Source organism: Triticum dicoccoides, chromosome 6A, assembly GCF_002162155.2.
Source record: "Triticum dicoccoides isolate Atlit2015 ecotype Zavitan chromosome 6A, WEW_v2.0, whole genome shotgun sequence".
NCBI lineage: Eukaryota > Viridiplantae > Streptophyta > Magnoliopsida > Poales > Poaceae > Triticum > Triticum dicoccoides.
The window spans coordinates 153,553,470-153,571,526 of NC_041390.1; positions in this window are offsets into that span (position 1 = coordinate 153,553,470).

The window sequence follows — 18,057 nt, forward strand, 5'->3', positions numbered from 1 at the left end:
ATTATACGCACTCTCACCCTTCCACCATTGCTAGGCTCTCTAGTACCGCGCAACTTTCGCCGGTACCATAAACCCACCATTTACCTTCCTCAAAACAGGCACCATACCTACCTATTATGGCATTTCCATAGCCATTCTGAGATATATTGCCATGCAACTTTCCACCGTTCCATTTATTATAACACACTTCATCATTGTCATATTACTTTGCATGATCATGTAGTTGACATCGTATTTGTGGCAAAGCCACCATTCATAATTTCATACATGTCACTCTTGAATCATTGCACATCCCGGTATACCGCCGGAGGCATTCACATAGAGTCATATTTTGTTCTAAGTATAGAGTTGTAATTCTTGAGTTGTAAGTAAATAAAAGTGTGATGATCATCATTATTAGAGCATTGTCCCATGTGAGGAAAGGATGATGGAGACTATGATTCCTCCACAAGTCGGGAGGAGACTCCGGACGAAAAATTTTAAAAGAAAAGAAAAAAGAGGCCATATAAAAAGAGAAAAGGCCCAAATAAAAAAATGAGAGAAAAAGAGAGAAGGGGCAATGCTACTATCCTTTTTCCGCACTTGTGCTTCAAAGTAGCAACATGGTCTTCATGATAGAGAGTCTCCTATTTTGTCACTTTCATATACTAGTGGAATTTTTTCATTATAGTACTTGGCTTGTATATTCCAATGGTGGGCTTCCTCAAAATGCCCTAGGTCTTCGTGAGCAAGCGAGTTGGATGCACACCCACTTAGTTTCTTTTTGAGCTTTCATACACTTATAGCTCTAGTGCATCCGTTGCATGGCAATCCCTACTCACTCACATTGATATCTATTGATGGACATCTCCATAGCCCATTGATACGCCTAGTTGATGTGAGACTATCTTCTCCTTTTTGTCTTCTACACAACCACCATTCTATTCCACCTATAGTGCTATGTCCACGGCTCAGACTCATGTATTGCGTGAATATTGAAAAAGTTTGAGAACATCAAAAGTATGAAACAATTGCTTGACTTGTCATCGGGGTTGTGCATGATTTAAATATTTCGTGTGATGAAGATAGAGTATAGCCAGACTATATGATTTTGTAGGGATAGCTTTCTTTGGTCATGTTATTTTGAGAAGACATGATTACTTTGTTAGTATGCTTGAAGTATTATTATTTTTATGTCAATATTAAACTTTTGTCTTGAATCTTTCAGATCTGAATATTCATGTCACAATAAATAAAATTACATTGAAAATTATGTTAGGAAGCATTCCACATAAAAAATTCTGTTTTTATCATTTACCTACTCGAGGACGAGCAGGAACTAAGCTTGGGGATGCTGATACGTCTCCAACGTATCTATAATTTTTGATTGTTCCATGCTATTATATTATCTGTTTTGGATGTTTAATGGGCTTTAATATGAACTTTTATATTATTTTTGGGACTAACCTATTAACCGGAGGCCCAGTGTCAGTTTCTGTTTTTTTTGCCTATTTCAGTGTTTCGCAGAAAAGGAATATCAAACGGAATCCAAACGGAACGAAACCTTCGCGAGGATCTTTCTTGGAACAAACGCAACCAGGAGACTTGGAGTACAAGTATGGAAGTCCGCGAAGCTTCCACGAGGCAAGGGGGCGCGCCCAGGGGGGTAGGCGCGCCCCCACCCTCATGGGCCCCACGGAGCTCCACCGACGTACTTCTTTTTCCTATATGTACTCTTATACCCTAAAAACATCCAGGAGAGCCACAAAACCACTTTTCCACCGCCACAACCTTCTGTACCCGTGAGATCCCATCTAGGGACCTTTTCCGATGATCTGCCGGAGGGGAAATCGATCACGGAGGGCTTCTACATCAACACCATAGCATCTCCGATGATGTGTGAGTAGTTTACCACAGACCTTCGGGTCCATAGTTATTAGCTAGATGGCTTCTTCTCTCTCTTTGATCTTCAATACAAAGTTCTCCTCGATGTTCTTGGAGATCTATTCGATGTAATATTCTTTTGCGATGTGTTTGCCGAGATCCGATGAATTGTGAATTTATGACCAAGTTTATCTATGAACAATATTTGGTTCTTCTTTGAATTATTATATGCATGATTTGATATCTTTGCAAGTCTCTTCAAATTATCGCTTTAGTTTGGCCTACTAGATTGATCTTTCTTGCAATGGGAGAAGTGCTTAGCTTTGGGTTCAATCTTGTGGTGTCCTTTCTCAGTGACAGTAGGGGCAGAAAGGCACGTATTGTATTGTTGCCATCGAGGATAAAAAGATGGGGTTTATATCATATTGCTTGAGTTTATCCCTCTACATCATGTCATCTTGCCTAAAGCATTACTCTGTTCCTATGAACTTAATACTCTAGATGCATGCTGGATAGCGGTCGATGTGTGGAGTAATAGTAGTAGATGCAGAATCGTTTCGGTCTACTTAATATGGACGTGATGCCTATATTTCATAATCATGCCTAGATATTCTCATAACTATGTGTTTTCTATCAATTGCTCGGCAGTAATTTGTTCACCCACCGTAATACTTGCTATCATGAGAGAAGCCACTAGTGAAACCTATGGCCCCCGGGTCTATTTTATATCATATAAGTTTCTGATCTACAATTCTAGTTTACTATTTATTTTATTTTGCAATCTTTACTTTTCAATCTATACAACAAAAAAATATTTATCTTATTATCTTTATCAGATCTCACTTTCGTAAGTGACCGTGAAGGGATTGCCAACCCCTTTATCATGTTGGTTGCGAGGTTCTTGATTGTTTGTGCAGGTACTAGGTGACTTGCGTGTAGTCTCCTACTGGATTGATACCTTGGTTCTCAAAACTGAGGGAAATACTTACACTACTTTGCTGCATTACCCTTTCCTCTTCAAGGGAAAACCAACGCATGCTCAAGAGGTAGCATCCCTTGCCGTGAAGGAGCACGAAGATTGGAACCAAAAGAGGCGGCGAGGATCGACCGTCGGCCGTCTTTGCATTCCTCGAAATCGCCATCTCGGGAACGAGATGTTGATGCAAGACTACTTCGCGGAGAATCCAACTCGCACCTCTTCCGTAGAAGGTACCGAATGCGCCGATCTCTCTTTGTGAAAATTGTTCAAGGTTGCGAGGCCAATTGTCGGTATTTCACTCAAAGAAGAAATGTCACGGGCTTGAAGGGATTTACTGCATATCAAAAAAATCTCGATAGCTATGCGGGTAATTGCATACGACATTCCGGCTGACTATGCCGATGAGTACCTTTGCATTGGTGAAGATACCACAATTGAGTCAATGCGTAGGTTTGCCAAAGTGATCGTCCGGGTCTTTGGTCTTGAATATCTTCGGGCACCCAACGAGAAAGACACAAAAAAATTGATGGCATCTAATGAGAGAAGAGGTTGGCCTGGCATGCTAGGTAGCATTGATTGTATGCATTGGACTTGGAAAAATTGCTCGAAGGCATGTCAGGGAATGTATTGTGGCAAGTCTCGTGATGCAACAATTGTGCTAGAGGCCGTAGCATCCTTGGATTTATGGATTTGGCATTGCTTTTTTGCTATGTCGGGTACTCTTAATAATATCAATGTGTTGCAATGGTCTCATTTGTTTGCTAGGCTTCCTAGTGGTGATGCTCCTGCTTGCAACTACACTATCAATGGGCATGAATACACGAAGGGGTACTATCTTGCAGATGGTATATACCCTCCTTGGTGCACATTTGTCAAGAGCATCAAAGAACGCAAAACTAGGAAACAATGTGAATTTGCAAGGGTGCAAGAGGCGGCTCGAAAAGACATTGAAATAGCATTCATGGTTTTGCAATCTAGGTTTGCCATTGTTCATGGTCCTGCTCGTTTTTGGGACAAGCGGACCTTGAAAAACATCATGACATGTTGTGTTCTTCTTGACAATATGATTCTCGAAGATGAGAGAGGCATGAACTTGGAGTTCTTCTACGACAATGTGGGTACTCGTGTCAAACCAGCTGTTGGGGAACGCAGTAATTTCAAAAAAAAATTCCTACATACACACAAGATCATGGTGATGCATAGCAACGAGAGGGGAGAGTATGATCTACGTACCCTTGTAGATCGCAACGGAAGCGTTGACACAACGTAGAGGAAGTAGTCGTACGTCTTCTTCCCGATCCGATCGATCCAAGCACCGTTACTCCGGCACCTCTGAGTTCTTAGCACACGTACAGCTCGATGACGCTCCCCAGGCTCCGATCTAGAAAAGCTTCGGGGATGAGTTCCGTCAGCATAACGGCATGGTGACGATGATGATGTTCCACCAACGCAGGGCTTCGCCTAAGCACTACAACGATATGACCGAGGTGGAATATGGTGGCAGGGGGCACCGCACACGGCTAAGGAACGATCACGAGGATCAACTTGTGTGTTCTAGGGTGCCCCCTGCCTCCGTATATAAAGGATCCAAGGGGGGGGGGGGTGCGCCGGCCTAGAGGAGAGCGCAGGAGGAGTCCTACTCCTACCGGGAGTAGGACTCCCCTCCCCGTTCCTTGTCCAACTAGGAGAGGTGGAGGGAGAATAGGAAAGGGGGGCGCCGCCCCTCCCTCCTTGTCCAATTCGGACTAGGGGGAGAGGGGGCGCGCGGCCTGCCATGGCAGCCCCTTCCTCTTCTCCACATTAGGCCCATAAGGCCCATTAACCCCCCGGGGGGTTCCGGTAACCCCTCCGGCACTCCGGTTTTATCCGAAACTTCTCCGGAACCCTTCCGATGTCCAAATATAGTCATCCAATATATCAATCTTTATGTCTCGACCATTCCGAGACTCCTCGTCATGTCCGTGATCACATCCGGGACTCCAAACTAACTTCGGTACATCAAAATGCATAAACTCATAATAACTGTCATCGTAACTTTAAGCGTGCGGACCCTACGGTTCGAGAACAATGTAGACATGACCGAGACACGTCTCCAGTCAATAACCAATAGCGGGACCTGGATGCCCATATTGGCTCCTACATATTCTACGAAGATCTTTATCGGTCAGACCGCATAACAACATACGTTGTTCCTTTTGTCATCGGTATGTTACTTGCCCGAGATTCGATCGTCGGTATCCAATACCTAGTTCAATTTCGTTACCGGCAAGTCTCTTTACTCGTCCCGTAATACATCATCTCACAACTAACATATTAGTTGTAATGCTTGCAAGGCTTATGTGATGTGCATTACCGAGAGGGCCCAGAGATACCTCTCCGACAATCGGAGTGACAAATCCTAATCTCGAAATACACCAACCCAACATGTACCTTTGGAGACACCTGTAATGCTCCTTTATAATCACCCAGGTACGTTGTGACGTTTGGTAGCACCCAAAGTGTTCCTCCGGCAAACGGGAGTTGCATAATCTCAGTCATAGGAACATGTATAAGTCATGAAGAAAGCAATAGCAACATACTAAACGATCGGATGCTAAGCTAATGGAATGGGTCATGTCAATCAGATCATTCAACTAATGATGTGACCTCGTTAATCAAATAACAACTCTTTGTTCATGGTTAGGAAACATAACCATCTTTGATTAACGAGCTAGTCAAGTAGAGGCATACTAGTGACACTCTGTTTGTCTATGTATTCACACATGTATTACGTTTCCGGTTAATACAATTCTAGCATGAATAATAAACATTTATCATGATATAAGGAAATAAATAATAACGTTATTATTGCCTCTAGGGCATATTTCCTTCGGTCTCCCACTTGAACTAGAGTCAATAATCTAGATTACATAGTAATGATTCTAACACCCATGGAGTCTTGGTGCTGATCATGTTTTGCTCGTGGAAGAGGCTTAGTCAACGGGTCTGCCACATTCAGATCCGTATGTATCTTGCAAATCTCTATGTCTCCCACCTGGACTAGATCCCGGATGGAATTGAAGCATCTCTTGATGTGCTTGGTTCTCTTGTGAAATCTGGATTCCTTTGCCAAGGCAATTGCACCAGTATTGTCACAAAAGATTTTCATTGGACCCGATGCACTAGGTATGACACCTAGATCGGATAAGAACTCCTTCATCCAGACTCCTTCATTTGCTGCTTCCGAAGCATCTATGTACTCCGCTTCACATGTAGATCCCGCTACGACGCTTTGTTTAGAACTGCACCAACTGACAGCTCCACCGTTTAATGTAAACACGTATCCGGTTTGTGATTTAGAATCGTCCGGATTAGTGTCAAAGCTTGCATCAACGTAACCTTTTACGATGAGCCCTTTGTCACCTCCATATATGAGAAACATATCCTTAGTCCTTTTTAGGTATTTCAGGATGTTCTTGACCGCTGTCCAGTGATCCACTCCTGGATTACTTTGGTACCTCCCTGCTAAACTTATGGCAAGGCACACATCAGGTCTGGTACACAGCATTGCATACATGATAGAGCCTATGGCTGAAGCATAGGGAACATCTTTCATTTTCTCTCTATCTTCTGCAGTGGTCGGGCATTGAGTCTGACTCAACTTCACACCTTGTAATATAGGCAAGAACCCTTTCTTTGCTTGATCCATTTTGAACTTTTTCAAAATCTTGTCAAGGTATGTGCTTTGTGAAAGTCCAATTAAGCGTCTTGATCTATCTCTATAGATCTTTATGCCTAATATGTAAGCAACTTCACCAAGGTCTTTCATTGAAAAACTTTTATTCAAGTATCCGTTTATGCTATCCAGAAATTCTATATCATTTCCAATCAGTAATATGTCATCCACATATAATATCAGAAATGCTACAGAGCTCCCACTCACTTTCTTGTAAATACAGGCTTCTCCAAAAGTCTGTATAAAACCAAATGCTTTGATCACACTATCAAAGAGTTTATTCCAACTCCGAGAGGCTTGCACCAGTCCATAAATGGATCGCTGGAGCTTGCACACTTTGTTAGCTCCCTTTGGATCGACAAAACCTTCTGGTTGCATCATATACAACTCTTCTTCCAGAAATCCATTCAGGAATGCAGTTTTGACATCCATCTGCCAAATTTCATAATCATAAAATGCAGCAATTGCTAACATGATTCGGATAGACTTAAGCATCGCTACGGGTGAGAAGGTCTCATCGTAGTCAATCCCTTGAACTTGCCGAAAACCTTTTGTGACAAGTCGAGCTTTGTAGACAGTAATATTACCGTCAGCGTCAGTCTTCTTCTTGAAGATCCATTTATTCTCAATTGCTTGCCGATCATCGGGCAAGTCAACCAAAGTCCATACTTTGTTCTCATACATGGATCCCATCTCAGATTTCATGGTTTCACGCCATTTTGCGGAATCTGGGCTCACCATCGCTTCTTCATAGTTCGTAGGTTCATCATGATCTAGTAGCATGACTTCCAGAACAGGATTACCGTACCACTCTGGTGTGGATCTCACTCTGGTTGATCTACGAGGTTCAGTAGTATCTTGATCTAAAGTTTCATGATCATCATCATTAGCTTCCTCTCTAATTGGTGTAGGTGTCACTGAAACAGTTTTCTGTGATGCACTACTTTCCAATAAGGGAGTAGGTACAGTTACCTCGTCAAGTTCTACTTTCCTCCCACTCACTTCTTTCGAGAGAAACTCCTTCTCTAGAAAGTTTCCAAATTTAGCAACAAAAGTCCTGCCTTCGGATCTGTGATAGAAGGTGTATCCAATAGTTTCCTTTGGATATCCTATGAAGACACATTTCTCCGATTTGGGTTCGAGCTTATCAGGTTGAAGCTTTTTCACATAAGCATCGCAGCCCCAAACTTTCAGAAACGACAACTTTGGTTTCTTGCCAAACCACAGTTCATAAGGCGTCGTCTCAACGGATTTTGATGGTGCCCTATTTAACGTGAATGCAGCCGTCTCTAGAGCGTATCCCCAAAACGATAGCGGTAAATCAGTAAGAGACATCATAGATCGCACCATATCTAGTAAAGTACGATTACAACGTTCGGACACACCATTACGCTGTGGTGTTCCGGGTGGCGTGAGCTGCGAAACTATTCCGCATTGTTTCAAATGTACACCAAACTCGTAACTCAAATATTCTCCTCCACGATCAGATCGTAGAAACTTTATTTTCTTGTTACGATGATTTTCCACTTCACTCTGAAATTCTTTGAACTTTTCAAATGTTTCAGACTTATGTTTCATTAAGTAGATATACCCGTATCTGCTTAAATCATTTGTGAAGGTGAGAAAATAACGATATCCGCCACGAGCTTCAATATTCATCGGACCACATACATCTGTATGTATGATTTCCAACAAATCTGTTGCTCTCTCCATAGTACCGGAGAACGGTGTTTTAGTCATCTTGCCCATGAGGCACGGTTCGCAAGTACCAAGCGATTCATAATCAAGTGGTTCCAAAAGCCCATCAGTATGGAGTTTCTTCATGCGCTTTACACCGATATGACCTAAATGGCAGTGCCACAAATAAGTTGCACTATCATTATCAACTCTGCATCTTTTGGCTTCAACATTATGAACATGTGTATCACTACTCTCGAGATTCAATAAGAATAGACCACTCTTCAAGGGTGCATGACCATAAAAGATATTACTCATATAAATAGAACAACCATTATTCTCTGATTTAAATGAATAACCGTCTCGCATTAAACAAGATCCAGATATAATGTTCATGCTCAACGCTGGCACCAAATAACAATTATTTAGGTCTAATACTAATCCCGAAGGTAGATGTAGAGGTAGCATGCCGACCGCGATCACATCGACTTTGGAACCGTTTCCCACGCGCATCGTCACCTCGTCCTTAGCCAATCTTCGCTTAATCCGTAGTCCCTGTTTCGAGTTGCAAATATTAGCAACAGAACCAGTATCAAATACCCAGGTGCTACTGCGAGCATTGGTAAGGTACACATCAATAACATGTATATCACATATACCTTTGTTCACCTTGCCATCCTTCTTATCCGCCAAATACTTGGGGCAGTTCCGCTTCCAGTGACTAGTCTGCTTGCAGTAGAAGCACTCAGTTTCAGGCTTAGGTCCAGACTTGGGTTTCTTCTCTTGAGCAGCAACTTTCTTGCCGTTCTTCTTGAAGTTCCCCTTCTTCTTCCCTTTGCCCTTTTTCTTGAAACTAGTGGTCTTATTGACCATCAACACTTGATGCTCCTTCTTGATTTCTACCTCCGCAGCTTTTAGCATTGCGAAGAGCTCGGGAATAGTCTTGTTCATCCCTTGCATATTATAGTTCATCACGAAGCTCTTGTAGCTTGGTGGCAGTGATTGGAGAATTCTGTCAATGACGCAATCATCTGGAAGATTAACTCCCAATTGAATCAAGTGATTATTATACCCAGACATTTTGAGTATATGCTCACTGATAGAACTGTTCTCCTCCATCTTGCAGCTATAGAACTTATTGGAGACTTCATATCTCTCAATCCGGGCATTTGCTTGAAATATTAACTTCAACTCCTGGAACATCTCATATGCTCCATGACGTTCAAAACGTCGTTGAAGTCCCGATTCTAAGCCGTAAAGCATGGCACACTGAACTATCGAGTAGTCATTAGCTTTGCTCTGCCAGACGTTCATAACATCTGGTGTTGCTCCAGTAGCAGGCCTGGCACCCAGCGGTGCTTCCAGGACGTAATTCTTCTGTGCAGCAATGAGGATAATCCTCAAGTTACGGACCCAGTCCATGTAATTGCTACCATCATCTTTCAACTTTGCTTTCTCAAGGAACGCATTAAAATTCAACGGAACAACAGCACGAGCCATCTATCTACAATCAACATAAACAAGCAAGATACTATCAGGGACTAAGTTCATGATAAATTTAAGTTCAATTAATCATATTATTTAAGAACTCCCACTTAGATAGACATCCCTCTAATCCTCTAAGTGATCACGTGATCCAAATCAACTAAACCATGTCCGATCATCATGTGAGATGGAGTAGTTTCATTGGTGAACATCACTATGTTGATCATATCTACTATATGATTCATGCTCGACCTTTCGGTCTCCGTGTTCCGAGGCCATATCTGTATATGCTTGGCTCGTCAAGTATAACCTGAGTATTCCGCGTGTGCAACTGTTTTGCACCCGTTGTATTTGAACGTAGAGCCTATCACACCCGATCATCACGTGGTGTCTCAGCACGAAGAACTTTCGCAACGGTGCATACTCAGGGAGAACACTTCTTGATAATTTAGTGAGAGATCATCTTATAATGCTACCGTCAATCAAAGCAAGATAAGATGCATAAAAGATAAACATCACATGCAATCAATATAAGTGATATGATATGGCCATCATCATCTTGTGCCTGTGATCTCCATCTCCGAAGCACCGTCATGATCACCATCGTCACCGGCGCGACACCTTGATCTCCATCGTAGCATCGTTGTCGTCTCGCCGATCTTATGCTTCCACGACTATCACTACCGCTTAGTAATAAAGTAAAGCATTACATCGTGATTGCATTGCATACAATAAAGAGACAACCATATGGCTCCTGCCAGTTGCCGATAACTCGGTTACAAAACATGATCATCTCCTACAATAAAATTTAGCATCATGTCTTGGCCATATCACATCACAACATGCCCTGCAAAAACAAGTTAGACGTCCTCTACTTTGTTGTTGCAAGTTTTACGTGGCTGCTACGGGCTTAAGTAAGAACCAATCTCACCTACGCATCAAAACCACAACGATAGTTTGTCAATTTGACTCCGTTTTAACCTTCGCAAGGACCGGGCGTAGCCACACTTGGTTCAACTAAAGTTGGAGAGACTGTCGCCCGCAAGCCACCTATGTGCAAAGCACGTCGGGAGAACCGGTCTCGCGTAAGCGTACGCGTAATGTCGGTCCGGGTCATCTCGTCCAACAATACCGCTGAACCAAAGTATGACATGCTGGTAGGCAGTATGACTTATATCGCCCACAACTCACTTGTGTTCTACTCGTGCATATAACATCAAACCATAAAACCTAGGCTCGGATGCCACTGTTGGGGAACGCAGTAATTTCAAAAAAATTCCTACGTACACGCAAGATCATGGTGATGCATAGCAACGAGAGGGGAGAGTATGATCTACGTACCCTTGTAGATCGCAACGGAAGCATTGACACAACATAGAGGAAGTAGTCGTACGTCTTCTTCCCGATCCGATCGATCCAAGCACCGTTACTCTGGCACCTCCGAGTTCTTAGCACACGTACAGCTCGATGACGCTCCCCGGGCTCCAATCCAGCAAAGCTTCGGGGATGAGTTCTGTCAGCACAACGGCGTGGTGACGATGATGATGTTCCACCGACGCAGGGCTTCGCCTAAGCACTACAACGATATGACCGAGGTGGAATATGGTGGCAGGGGGCACCGCACACGGCTAAGGAACGATCACGAGGATCAACTTGTGTGTTCTAGGGTGCCCCCTGCCTCCGTATATAAAGGATCCAAAGGGGGGGGGGGTGGTGCACCGGCCTAGAGGAGGGCGCAGGAGGAGTCCTACTCCTACCGGGAGTAGGACTCCCCTCCTTGTTCCTTGTCCAACTAGGAGAGGTGGAGGGAGAATAGGAAAGGGGGGGCGCCGCCCCTCCCTCCTTGTACAATTCGGACTAGGGGGAGAGGGGGCGCGCGGCCTGCCCTGGCAGCCCCTTCCTCTTCTCCACATTAGGCCCATAAGGCCCATTAACCCCCCGGGGGGTTCCGGTAACCCCTCCGGCACTCCGGTTTTATCCGAAACTTCTCCGGAACCCTTCCGGTGTCCGAATATAGTCATCCAATATATCAATCTTTATGTCTCGACCATTCCGAGACTCCTCTTCATGTCCGTGATCACATCCGAGACTCCAAACTAACTTTGGTACATCAAAATGCATAAACTCATAATAACTGTCATCGTAACTTTAAGCGTGCGGACCCTGCGGTTCGAGAACAATGTAGACATGACCGAGACACGTCTCCAGTCAATAACCAATAGCGGGACCTGGATGCCCATATTGGCTCCTACATATTCTACGAAGATCTTTATCGGTCAGACCGCATAACAACATACGTTGTTCCTTTTGTCATCGGTATGTTACTTGCCCGAGATTCGATCGTCGGTATCCAATACCTAGTTCAATCTCGTTAACGGCAAGTCTCTTTACTCGTTCCGTAATACATCATCTCACAACTAACATATTAGTTGTAATGCTTGCAAGGCTTATGTGATGTGCATTACCGAGAGGGCCCAGAGATACCTCTCCGACAATCGGAGTGACAAATCCTAATCTCGAAATACGCCAACCCAACATGTACCTTTGGAGACACCTGTAATGCTCCTTTATAATCACCCAGTTACGTTGTGATGTTTGGTAGCACCCAAAGTGTTCCTCCGACAAACGGGAGTTGCATAATCTCATAGTCATAGGAACATGTATAAGTCATAAGAAAGCAATAGCAACATACTAAACGATCGGATGCTAAGCTAATGGAATGGGTCATGTCAATTAGATCATTCAACTAATGATGTGACCTCGTTAATCAAATAACAACTCTTTGTTCATGGTTAGGAAACATAACCATCTTTGATTAACGAGCTAGTCAAGTAGAGGCATACTAGTGACACTCTGTTTGTCTATGTATTCACACATGTATTATGTTTCCGGTTAATACAATTCTAGCATGAATAATAAACATTTATCATGATATAAGGAAATAAATAATAACTTTATTATTGCCTCTAGGGCATATTTCCTTCACCAGCTAGAGATGCTAACCGCATTAGAGCTTTTCTTCAGACCTACAAGGAGATTGAAAATGCAAACACCCACTTTCAGCTTCAGCAGGACCTGATTGAGCACCATTGGCAAAGGGTTGGGCAATAACGAAATTCATTTTTCTATTCATTTTCATTTAATTCATGTGTGCTTTGTATTCATGACAAGTTTTATATTGAATTATTTAGTTTGCTTCGGCGATTTGAATAATTATTTGTAATGTGGATGATTGTTGTATTGTGGTATTGATATTTTCTCTAATATGTGCATATGTGTCAAATTCAGATCAAACCGCATCTGATTTGCGGGCCAGCGCATGCGACGGCCGAGCAGACCCCGCATAGTGGAACTGTAAAACAGAATATTTGTGAATACTCAGTTCTACAGTTCTGCTATGCGGGGTCTGCTCGGCCGTCGCCTGCGCCGGCTAGCAAAACCATTTTTCCACGAACTGTAAACGAGTTTCGCGGGTCGGCGATATACGAGGTCTGCTAGAGATGCTCTTAGAGATTCTTTGGTTGGCGTCCTAGTCCTAGGAAAGAAAATACTTGCATAGCCTGGATGTGCCCCATACTTATCATTAGGCTGGCTAAGTTAAAATAATAATTAGGTTTGCCGAGTTAAGAAATTAAAATAAAATAAACTACTTGGTCTAGACAGACCCTAAAACCTGTATGTACATTTTCCTATTGAGATCTTTCTTTTGAGTCAATGTCAAAGTTTCTGGCTGACTTGTTGTCTCCATTTATATTTGCCCTGATGCTTCTCTTGCTGGATAGACAAATATTTCACCTGCATGTCTTTCATTCGTTTACAGTACAACCCATTTACATATTATTTTCTTGTACTTGTCAAACTACAGTTTACCACAAAAGAGAATGTCCTCCATGAAAATGTCAAATATTTCACTAACATGTGTTTTATCTCTTTTCATATTATTGACATGTACTTGCAAGCAAAAGTTTACCAGATAACAACGTATCCTCCACTAGTGTCGTGGAATTGTCACGGCAGATGTCCTAGTGAAAGGACTTAGTTGTGGAGCCATCGCAACTCGGAAGCTTAAAGGGGTTAATCGGGACAAAGGACACGAGAGGTTTATACTGGTTCGGCCCCTTGCGGTGAAGGTAAAGCCTAGTCCAGTTGATGTGGTATTGCTAGGTTTCGATGACCAAGGAGAGAAATACGCTAGCTTGGCTCTCGATCTGTTGTTTCTTGCCCTAAACCGCCGTCGGGTCATCCCCTTATATACACGGGTTAACGCCCTGTGGCCTACAGAGTCCCGGTCGGCTCATACAACGTGTCCAGCTCGGTGACATCTTTTACATGCCTTACTTTACAAGTCTTATTCATACATGGTGGTTTACACTTACGTGCCTTAAGACGCCTCTGGGCTTGGGCCTACTACAAGCCTTATCATAAACCGTCACTTTGTATACTCTTCGGGCTTCCTTTAAGCAACCCGCCATTGTGATTGACCCGGCCCCTCCTGGGCGGGTCATTCCTGGTAGTCATATCCTCAACATTAGGCCCCAGGTTGATTTGAACTTTGTTCATGTCAATCTTCAACACTTAGAAAAAATCCATCTACCACAGCTGTGAAAACCTTGTAAGCCGCCATGACGTCACCTTCAGAAAATTTGGAAACCCTCCATGACATCATCTTTAACGGATCCTTATCTTAAATGTCTTCCAAAAATTGAGGTGTCCATTTAGTTGGATAATCATTATTTTAGCCTTCCTCGATTTTCGCACCTGCCTTTTCACCTTTCTCCTTATAAATAGGCACAGCCGGTCTTCCTCATTCTTCTTCTTCCTTCTCTCGCGACCCCTCTGTCGCTCGAGCTCCGCCGCCGCCGCAGCGCTCACCGTCGTCCTCAACCTTGGCCGCTGCATCACCCTGAGTTTGTCTAGAGAACGGCGGTGACCCTCCACAGCAAATTTGCGTCCGTAAGTTTTTGCCTTTCCGCACCTTAGATCTGCATTAGGGTTTGCAAGTTCGTCGGTGTTCTTCGCTGTTCATCATGCATTCTTCGTAGTTTCTCCACTGCATCCTCTTTTGATCCAAAAGAAGCATAAAACTCCTGCGGTAGTTGTTTCACATCCATTTCGGATGCTAGTAGATCCCTTTTTCTTGCTCAAAAGGCCTCCTTAGAACTGATGAACTCCTCTGCACTAGTTTTTTTAGGTCTAGACTTATTTTCCTTTTTAAAACAATCTTGATCCAAAATAGTAGCAGCAGCCAGTGAAACTTGTTTATCTTAGTACTTAGCCAATTTTTTGTCGTTGGCCTCCTTTGAATATCTTTAGTCATGGCGGCTTATCATGCCGACTCATTTTTCCTTCATATATCATTAGCCCTTATTTAAGCCGCCATTACGCATCTGTATTGCAAATATTTACCTGTGATTCCACCATTTAATTTAAGCCAGCAAATTACTTCCTTTTTAGCTTGTCTTCTCACCATGCCGCCAAAGACGACGACAGTTTGCAATTGGGTCCCTTCCACAGTCACGGATGCCACTCTGAAGGATTTTGTTACCATTGGATTTTTACCGGAGAAGAACATTATGTCCTACCGCGCTCCTGACCCGGCCGAAGAAAGACCTTAGCCTAAGGACGGCGAAGTCATCATTTTTACTGATCATATGAACCAGGGTTTTTCACCACCCGGCTCAAAATTCTTCAGAGATGTTCTGCATTTCTTCAAGCTTCATCCACAAGACCTTGGACCCAATTCCATATCAAATATCTGCAATTTTCAAGTTCTCTGCGAGGTTTATCTTCAAGAACAACCCACTGTTGAACTCTTCAGAGAGTATTTTTATTTGAACCGCCAGAATGAATACACCAACGGCCCCAGCCTGAAACTTGATGGAATTTCGATTCAGCGCCGACAGGGTGCCGTCTTTCCCTTAGTAGTATTTCCAAGCCATCCCAAGGATTGGAACCAAACTTGGTTTTATTGCAAAGACACGTCGCCAGCTGATGAAAAACCAATGTCGGGTTATCGCGCGGAGCATCTTGACTCTAAGTTTCTACTCCCTGACAAGCTTACTGCCGCTGAACATAAGAAGCTCCTCCCAAGCATCAAAAGGATTCAAGCCTTGTTGGGAATCGGCTTAACTGGAGTTGACTTGATCCGTTGTTGGATCGCATGGCGGGTCATCCCTCTGAGCCGCCGCTTTGACTTGATGTATAACTATGCCGGAGGACCAGATGACCCTCTGCATCATAGTTCTGTACAACTGACTGAAGAGGCCATTGTTGAAATGTCAACTACTCTCGTAAACAGTAAATATGAGGACTGCAGTAAAGTTGGATTGAATCCTTTCTGCAAACTTAACCCGGCACTAGAGGTAAATCCCCTTGACCCCTTGCTCCTTCAGTAGTTAAGTACTTGCATGACTTTTAACCTGTTATCTGCCTACATGCCAAATCTGACTTTTGGAAGGCCAAATATGATCATGAAGCTGCCAAGAAGACCAGAGCCGCCGCCATAGCTGCCAAGAAGACGACCCGAAAATCCAAGAAGAAAAGAACTACTTCTAATATGTTCAAGCTGGATGATGTTTCTGAGTCGGAGGTAGCCCTTGACTCTCTTGGCCTGCTTTTTAACAACCTTATTGACATTGACTATTGCCAGGATGACATGGGGGCCAGCCAGGCAGTAGAAGAAGAGGTAAATATTTCCTCCAACTCAGAACCTTTGCCAAGACAGAAACCTCGACTGGTTTTTTTGACCTTGAAAACAGCAGGAGAGGCTCCTACTGTGCTGTATTAAAATAAGAAGTAGTTACATCTTATGTACATGCTCTTGAGCGAAAGCCCTCAAGGAGAGAGAGGAGGGGGGGGGATGAATAGAGTCAACTAGGGGAAGCTAATACAAATGGTGGATGACTGAAAAGGTCAGAGGAGAGGATTAAATTACAAAGCTAGGGCAAATAAAGTAATGTAGTCCCAATGAGCTTTGTCTACTCTAAATTTGAGCCAGAGGAGGTCTTCCTTGGTTCTTCCCCTCCAAGCTGCCAAAGAAGGTGGTATCTGCCTGAAGATAAAGTTATTCCTTTACTTCCAAATATTCCAGGCCACAATACCCACAAATTCAAAGAAAATTTCCCCGTTAAAAGATCGTCTGGCAGCTTGGATGGCTTCTATTCTGGAGAGGTGCAAGTTCCAAACAATCCCCACTTTCTGCCAGCAAGAAGAGCTAAAGGGACACGTGAAAATTAAATGCTCAATGGTTTCTTCCACCTCAGCACTACAAAGGATGTAGTTGAAACCTTCATTGATGTTAAAGTGACGTCTTTTGAGCATGTTCCTAGTATTTAATCTGTCTGCCAGCAAAAACCACATAAATACCTTAAGTTTCATATGCAGTTTAGATTTCCAAATCCAAGCAAATGGAGGAGGCGCCACAATATCCTTATGACAGTGCTCATATTTTTTTTGGGAAAGTACACATGCCCCCAGACATAACTCCAAGAATCCACTGCATCCAAGTGATTAATGCTTTCTGGTTTGAAAGAAAGCACTAACTGCAGTTCCTCGAACGCTTCTGGCGAGAGGGGGATGTGGAACATGTTGGACCAATCATTAGAAGCATAGAACTCTACCACCGAGCAATCCTCATTAATTACAAAAGAAAAGAGGCATGCAAAGCGGTCTGCTAGAAGAACCTCATGCCATTTGTCATGCCACATGGCAATATTTTTACCAACACCAACCAATGGGGAAGAAATACCTCTGAAAATTGGCATTAACTTGCATATTTGTTTCCACCAAAAAGAACCACAGATCAGGGACGCATGGGGCACATAGTTCAAATAATAGGAGTCCCAAATGAGTCTGACCCAAGGTAGCTCGGCCCTGTTATAGAATTTATCAAGAAATTTGAGCAGGAGACTCTGATTCTGGACTTTGATATTAAAAACACCCAGGCCCCCATGCGCCTTGGGGAGGCAAACTCTTTGCCAAGCAACCAAAGAGTTACAAGATTCACCTTGTTCATTCTTCTTGGTCCAAACAAATCTTCGTCTGACCTTATCGAAGTAATTTAAAAAACTGACATTAAGCTGCAACGTGCACATAGCAAAATTGATCATGGAAGTAGCCACAGAATTGACCAAAGTTATCTGAGAGGCATGACAAAGAAGCGAGCAAGTATTGGACAGTCTTCTCTCAACTCGATCCACAAGAGGCAATAGATCAATCATAGAAGGCTTGGTGGTGCCGAGAGGGAGGCCCAGGTAGGTAAAAGGCATTTTGCCTATCTTACAACCAAACCCAGCAGCAAGATCGACAGCAATGGATGGGTCTACATTGATTGGCACCA